The sequence below is a fragment of the Pogoniulus pusillus genome, chromosome 6 (genome assembly GCF_015220805.1).
Source record: "Pogoniulus pusillus isolate bPogPus1 chromosome 6, bPogPus1.pri, whole genome shotgun sequence".
Lineage (NCBI taxonomy): Eukaryota > Metazoa > Chordata > Aves > Piciformes > Lybiidae > Pogoniulus > Pogoniulus pusillus.
In genome coordinates this window covers 19159993-19168250 of record NC_087269.1, presented here as the reverse complement: position 1 = coordinate 19168250, position 8258 = coordinate 19159993, and the positions used below count along the sequence as shown (strand labels likewise).

Below are 8258 nucleotides of genomic sequence, written 5' to 3'. Positions count from 1 at the left end.
TGTTACCCAGGAGAAGAGACTGACACCCACCTGGCTACAATCTCATTTCAGGTACCTGTAGAGATCAATAAAGTATCCCCAGGCAGCTTCTTTTCCAGGCTAAACAACCCTGGTTCTCTCAACAACTCCCCTGAAATTTTGTTCTCTGGATCTTTCACCAGCTTCATTGCCCTTTTCTGGATGTGCTCCAGCAATTCAATGTCCTTGCAGTGAGGAGCCCCAAAACTGAACACAGTATTTCAGGTGCAGTCTCACCAGCACAGGGACATGATCACTTAGAATCATAGAATCAACCAGGCTGGAAGAGACCTCCAAGATCATCCAGTCTATCCCAGCACCCAGCCCTATCCAGTCAACCAGACCATGGCAGTAAATGCCTCAGCCAGTCTTTTTTTGACCACCTCTAGGGATGGCAACTCCACCACCTCCCTGGGCAGCCCATTCCAATGCCAATCACTCTCTCCGGCAAGAACTTCCTCCTAACATCCAGCCTAGACCTCCCCTGGCACAGCTTGAGACTGTGTCCCCTTGTTCTATTGCTGGTTGCCTGGCAGAAGACACCAATCCCCACCTGGCTACAACCTCCCTTCAGGTAGTTGTAGACTTCCCCACTCCTGTTGACCACACTATTTCTGATGCAGGCCAGGATACTGTTGACATCCTTGGCCACCTGGACACAGTCACATCCTTGAAAGACATATGTAATATCAGTCATTTTAAAAAGTACTACTCTATTCTATAATATTGAACAGTACATTAGTAACCTACGTTTTAAAGTTTCTTCTTCTGCCCTACTGGTATACTGAAATGCATGATCATAAAACTCTTAAGAATGGGAACAAAAATGCCATGACTTTAAAAATCCAAAGTAACCACAAAGCAATGACTGTGAAGAGTGGCAAATGAATTCCAGGCCTAAAAAAACCCAAAATTGACTGCAAAGTGATTTCACTTCAAAATAAGAAAACCTTGGAGACAAAGAAAAGGATTTTGGTTCCTGAATAAATACAGTCAGACACCAATTCACAATGACTTCTGTGTCCTCCCTTAGAAAGGGTTTAATTCTTAAATAATTCTAAAATAAGATAATACCCTAATTTAAGTTTGTAAATCTCCATAAAAATGGTACCTCTAATTTCAGTTAAGACCACCACACACCTGGGTTTCCCTGGAAATGGACTGTTTTTCCAGTCAGATACTTTATCGGGGTGAACACTGCCCAAGCTGTGCAGACATCTGATATACTGTCAGGTCAGACATACTTCCACGACAAACAGTCTCCTATAGGGCTATTCCACGCAGCCAGTTCTTTACAGCCATGTGGATTAGCTCATTAGAAGCTCCACTTCACACAAGTGCAACTCTAACTCAAAAGAAGAGCTTAAATGCCAGAACTGGGGTTAAATAATGCACTACAGATACATTTTTAGTTCTGTGGTACCCTTCAAAAAATCACTTCTGAAAGCAGATACTGAAAAACCAACAAAAAAAACTCAACCCAGAGCTCTATAGCCCTAAAGGCTTTAGATACAGTATTTTCTAAAACAAAATTTGCCTCTCCCCATACAAGAAATAATCCAAAGTTGTCTCCTCTGCATCTGAGGTCTGCTTATCTCCAAAGTTTTAAGCACATGAAGAAAATCACTACACAAAGTGAGCTTAAAATAGTGATACTACTTTAGCTAAGGGCTGTGAGGTTATAGACAAAATAACACTGGCTTCTGCAGATAGATTTTTTTTCCTCCTGAGACTTGCTAAATAAGAACTTTGCATGTAGTTCAAGAGTGACACTGGAGAAGCTTGAGCTCCCAAAGAAGTGAACGTTCAAACAGCTTTTTGTGAGCAGAGTCAGGCCTCTGGCTAGTGATAGAGCAATCACTTGTGGCAGATGGCGTCAACATTTTGGTGATTAAGAGATCAAGGAACAGTGCATACTTCTAACAGAGGGCTTGAAGGAAGAGGGACACCACCAGAGCAAAACCAATCACCTTTAGGATCTTAACCCAAAGCTTGCTCTGCAGTTTCCAGTATGTAAAGGATCTGTACTCCACATTGGCACACTTCTGGAGAGACCCATCTCCTTTGCTGAGATGATATCCTTCTTTTAAAGCAATGCTGGGTCTTAGCTCTGCTTGAGAGCACTCAGGTGGCTGGTGGGATAGGGGGGTTTAAGCACTGCTCTGCCATCACAATACCTTTTCATATTATGTATTCCAGATGTCATGCTGAAATGAGAACAACTGAGAAAGCTCCATTTTCACAGCACAGTGATGTAAAGCTTCTGCTGCTAATTACTGTTTCTTTAATGGAACAATGCTGGCTGAAAATCCCCTGAACTTGAGAGTCAGGAAGCCACATCCTTCTTTGCCAGAAGAGTAGAGGAAGAAATGTGTCCAAGCAGCTCACACAGGCTGTATCACCTGAAAAAAGGGGAACTATTGCTGATGTGAATCCAGATGACGATAAGCACTTCTTCCTGTTTGTAAAAGCCCTGTCCTTCAAAAGATAGACCCACAGATGCTGTAGGTCCCTTCCAAACCAAACCATTCTATGATCAAATCTTAGCCAGGGTGTGCTACAAGTCCTCAACGTGCATGGTAAGGGCAGTAGAAGGATTACTTTTCAGTGTAAATGTTTCCCCTACTCTGGCTGGCAAAAAGGAACAGAAAGTCTTTAGATGGCCAGGATTCCCAAATACAAACAATAGTTCAAAGTCATGCAAAGGTCATTTGTCTTGGTGTCTGATTCCCAAAGCCAGTCTCTCCCTGCAGCTCTATCCCAGTTCTTTGTTCTGCACCATTTCCACAGCTGTAGAACAAGGGAATTCAGGTCCTACATTTCTCAGGCTCCAGGACTCACCAACCCAGCAATACTTCAGCATGTAATGAGCTGCTTTCTCCTTTGATAGGCATGTCTCCAGACAGGACACTTTTGACTAGAGAAAATATATTCGGCATATGTTTTTTATTAGGATCCACCCGGCTGTCCCAGTATATTCCCTGCACTGCTTTATGCTTGTGTTACCTAGGGTCAGCTTCTAGATCTACATGTAACATGACATAATTATCAGTGACAGGGTGCAAAACCCCAGGGCAGCATAGAAAGAGAGGCCCACGTTGCTTAGATCAGCTGTCCACAGACAGCTGTTCACTTGTCGCTTGGGTGACGTATAAATAACATGTCAAGTTTCTGCCTGCTGCGGAGTTTTGACTTATCTTGCTAAATTGTTTGTTCTTCCTTCAATAGACAGCACAGCCAGAGAGCCAGGGTGGCCACAAGCCCTTTCAAAGCAATGTGTTTATGTGGTGCTCAGAGCTGGCTGGCATGCTGAAGAGCGTTTGAGACCTGAAAGTGCTTTGGTACATGGCAGCCATTAAAAAACACACGCTGTTACCTGCAAGCCACAATGGATGAGCTGCTGGGAGTCAGCTCCACCACTGAAGGCTGTGCTGAGAGGGGCTGAGGCCGTTCTTGTTTCCTGCAGATACAGGGAGTTAAGCCCAATATGATCCTTGTGGGAGAAGGAAGTGGCTACAGCGTCCTCATCTTCCAGATAAGACCAGGGCCCCTCTACCACTGAAACCATGGCAGTTCAGCACCCAAAAGCCTTCAGAGATGCTGGGGTGCAATCTTTCCTGCCACACACTGACTACCTCCATCCCTACTGTGTGCCTTGACAGCAGTGCCTGAACTTGCTTCAGTAGGTTGGCTTTTTCCCTCTCAATTTCAGTGTGTTGTCAGATGTCGGCAGAGGGGGGCTGACTCTCAAACAAGGGTCAAACTTTACCTAAGCATTCACGGGCTGAGTTCTTCCTGAGAAAGCAGTATTGTGGAAGTGTTCCATAGCTGCATGTTAGCCTTCAGTGAGCCAGGACAGCCTTGGTGCCACCTCAAGTCCTGCCAGATATGTGTCACCTGAAGGAAACTGTAAATTGCATGTCTTCTAACATACTTGCACTTGACTTCTGTCCCACAGATAGAAATCTGAGGCATGACACAATTCTGTGATGACTTACAGGTCCTCCAGACAGCAGAAAAACACACCTGCTTTTGCAGACTCCTGCCCTGCATATCCCTATAAGCTGCCACTGCTACCTCCACTAATGTATGTACCAAAAACAGAAACCACAACTAACCTGGAGAAATGGAAGTGCTAAAAATTAAGTGAATCCATCCCAGAGCAGTGAGGTATCAAGACTGGCCTGCAGATGACGTGCAAAAGAGTTACTGGAGTGGGGGTAGGAACAGCACAAGGAGCTGAAGCAGGGGGTACAAGTCCAACTGGGCTACAAGGATAGCCAATCCCATTCTGCAGCAAGGGGGTTTTCTACAGTAGGGAAGATCTTCCTTTGCTATGGTGCTTAGCTGCCCCTGCATTTAACAGATGCACTCAGCTGAGACCTGTCTCAGAGTCTTGCATTGAAAGCATATAAAAGCTTATGCCTCCCCCTGTGCCCATGTGTCACAACAGTGTTAGCCCATGTCACCAATCAGAGGAGAACTACAACAGGGCTGTTGCACAGCCCTCCAGGATGGCTCTGGCCTGCTACCCACTGAAAAGAGGCTTTAAAATGTGACTGAACGAGGCACTTCCACAGGAAAGCAGAGATTCAATAGAAGCTTTGTAGATAAGCACTTGCAGTGTTTCGCCTGCAAAGCAGAATTCTTGAAAAAGTGCACCTGACTTGCTCAGAACAGAGCTATTTCTCTAAACTTATCCCACCTGAAAGGCTTCTTCTAGACTAACACAGTGTTGCGGAGAGCAGGAATTAATACATGGCCGAGTCGGGAATTTATCAAAATAGTTATTTTTTATTTTTCCCAAAAACCCACCCCCACAACTATATATACAACGATTAATTTAGTTTAATAAGCAGATTCAGTCACTTGAGAATTAACCTACAAGGACACCGTCAATAATCTGACTATTTTGGAAGTCAGAAGTTGGAAAAGGCCTCAGCTATTAATTAATAGCAGTTTCTTACTAAATGAAGCTAAGCCAAATATCTCACTCAGGCTGACTCGTGCGGTCTGTCTTCCTCCTCCAGCGGCTGCAGGGGAATCGTTAAGAGGTCGTTAAGGGTCGTTAGGCACACAAAGGTGTCAATAGGAAAGCAAATCCTTTAAGGTCTCTCTGCAGTCCAGGCACAGGGCAGTGTGTGAGCTCAGGCAGACACATGCGTCCAGGCACAGGCAAACTCCAAAGCGGGAACCCCAAAGGCGGGAAGACCCCCAATATTTATAACCTTGGCTAGACAAAGGGCAGAGTTACCACACCTTAGGCGCGAAAGCGCACGGCCAATCCCAGCCTGGCTCCAGCGCGGGAACTCACGGGGCAGTCCCCGCCCCCTTCACGGGGCAGTCCCCGCCCCCTTCACGGGGCAGTCCCCGCCCCCTTCACGGGGCAGTCCCCGCCCCCTTCACGGGGCAGTCCTCCCCCCCTTCACGGGGCAGTCCTCCCCCCCTTCACGGCTGCAGGGCAGGCGAGGGGGGAGGGAAACCAGGCAGCTTTCCCCCTTTCCCCCCGAAGTCCAGGCAGAAGAGGAATTTAGGGGTACAGGACTCCAGGACACACAGGCACAGCCAGAATCACAATTCTGCCTCTATCCTTTCCCCCCACCCAGAACTAGCCGAGCTGCCTGACAGACACAGACATCAGACTGACATAGGGACATTTGGATCTCACGGAAGCCATCACCTGGTACAGTTGAAATTATCCAATACTCTGTTTTGGGGGGAGAGGGGGGTTGTAGTAATTTTATTTAATTCTGTTTTTTTGTTGTTGTGGTGGTCATTGTTTAAACAATTCAGCCACCTAGATGGGTAAAGTGATTCACATAAGTTTCCAACAGTCAAAAAAAAGCTGCTAAGTGCCCTTGGCTGTGTCCTATCAAATTCAAACCTCATCAGTTTTCAAAAAGCTTCTGAGAATCCATTCAGTTGGTATGAAATCAGTCAGGGACATTTTGCTGGAGCCAATTGGTTTTGCTGGAGGTTAACCTACCCACAGCCATGCTCTCTAGCCAGCATGGTTATTATGGAGCCACAAAACAACTGGCATACACAAACAAAGTATCTCCCACTCGGCCATTCATTAAAAGCCTTTCTATAAAATCCTAGTTACACATCAGCTGCATTAAGTCTAAAGGCAACTTTAGTGTAATCTGGGTCTTGACACTCTTTGAGGGTGGTTTTGTGTTGGTCATAAAAATATGATCTGATAAATTGTAATACAGTAATTTTAGCTTGTTAAGTGGTTAGGAAAGAAGTTAAGCTTCTTCTAGGGTATAACACAACTCTCTAGAAAGAGGATGCAATACTGAGGTATAACACAACCCTCTAGAAAGAAAATGCATTAATTTATCCCTCTGCTTGCATACTTGGATTTTACCTGCACATAGCCAGCATCTCTTGTGCAAGACTCAGTTTTGCAAGGTAGGTGCACAACCTACCTTCAGATGCATAGGTGAGAGAAGCTGGGCTATATGTGCCACATAACCAAAACTAGGGGAGGCATACAGGGCAGAGCATGTTGCTGGGGAGCCAAGGAGGGAAAGACGCTGACACCAGAGATAGTGTTAAGATGTCACTGCTACACCGTTAAGGGATACCATGTCTGTAAATACAGTGTTCCACAAGCACATTCTTCCCACCTGGCTCCATCCACCAAACACACAGGCCAAGCAGAACAGCTTAGATCAACTCAAACCTGGCACGCAGCAATGGATGGAGACCCAGATTGCCAGCCGAGGTGTACTAGCCCCTCACCACTTGAGAGCACTGGGATGCATTCTGCCATCCTCATACAGCTTACAACAACAACTACTGCACAAACCCAAAGCCCCATCCAGAGTGATGTACCTTGCCAGGAAGCCTTCATAAGTCCTCAGGTTGGGCAGAGGAGGCAGACCCCAGCAGGAAGGGTTACCACATCCAGAGACCTCCAGATGCGAGCAAGAGACCAGAAGGTGCTTGAGGCTGTGGGTCTGGGACAGCCCCTCCCCAGAGAGCTCCCTGTGCAGAGGGCATGAGAAGGCCTCCTGCCCCTTCCTACTGTGTGTGTGGGCTCAAGCAGGGTAATGAGACACACAGACGACTCCAACCACACTTCAGCCTGAACAGCCAGCCATGTGCTGAAAGGCAATTAAATTCCTCATTAGCTGTAATTAGCAGGCACCTGACACTCCTTAACAGAAGTTCAGCAGCAGAGGGCCTCTGCCTGGCAGGGGAAGGCCAGTGGGAAGCCGTTTTGTGTGGCTTGCTTTATCACTCCCTATTTCTCCAAGCTCCCTGTGGCTGTGCTGAGTCTCACCAAGACAGCACCTGTGAGCATGAGCCTGAAATGCAGCTCACCAGAGCCATCTGGGAATTCCCACTGATTTCAGCAGGCTGTGGATCAGACCTTTCCTGAACAGGCTGGAAAAAACAGCCCAGGAGAGCTATGCCTTTGGCTGAGCTGCAGCCAGAAGCAGGAGCTGGTCTACAGTCCAAGAATCTTGTGCTGCTAAGTGAACCAAGAGCAACTGTCTTTAATTATCTTTCTCCTCCTGCTTGGCACTTCTGCCCTCTATGAATGTATAAAACAAGGCCTATAAAAGCCTCCTTCCCTGGGTGATGTCTCTTGCAAACCCTTTCACCCATATGATATCTTCAAACAGCAGGAACTTCAAAATTCCAGGGTAGATAAAAGGTTAACCTGAGGAAAAAGACCTGCCAACACTCTTGTAGTTATACCATTGCACTACTGGTCCTTAGCAAATCAAGTAGGTGAGACAATATCATCTTTCCAACTTCAGAGCCAGAAGGAAAGAGGTCCTTAAGTGAACCACTGACCTTTTTGTACAACATGGTTCACTTATTTTAGTACATCTGAGCGGCAAACAGCGTTGTCTCAATGAGGCTGTTAATGTGTGTGGTCTGAGGGACCTGAACTGATTTCAATGTAAAATAATTCTGGGGATGAAGGAAGACAAGAGATTTGGAACAGGTGAAGAGTGGAAGAACTTGTAAGTGCACACTCTTGATCTTGCTTAATTTTGAACTTGCTTTAAATTGAGCTTTGCTAACTGGATAGAAAGCTACAGGCTGATGCTGTTCAATCACTGACCACTATTGCACTGTTTCTCGCTATGATTTCTGTGCTCTGACCAGACTGGTGTGGACAATTGGAGCAAGTGCACTGAGAAGCAAGCAGGAGCAGGTGGCAGGGCGGACAGGCATGTTGGGTGGCTGTGACACAAATGTTTGGATGTTTGTAT

At 46.2% G+C, this 8258-nt stretch overlaps 1 long non-coding RNA gene across 1 annotated transcript; it reads right to left on the bottom strand.

Annotated features, from left to right (window-relative positions):
* Positions 1-1763: 1763 nt before the first annotated feature.
* LOC135176491 (uncharacterized) lies at positions 1764-2867 on the bottom strand. Its single transcript, XR_010302677.1, has 2 exons — positions 2296-2867; positions 1764-2150 (listed from the first exon to the last, which is right to left on the bottom strand). It is a non-coding gene; the product is annotated as an uncharacterized LOC135176491 (long non-coding RNA).
* Between the last annotated feature and the right edge of the window lie 5391 nt (positions 2868-8258).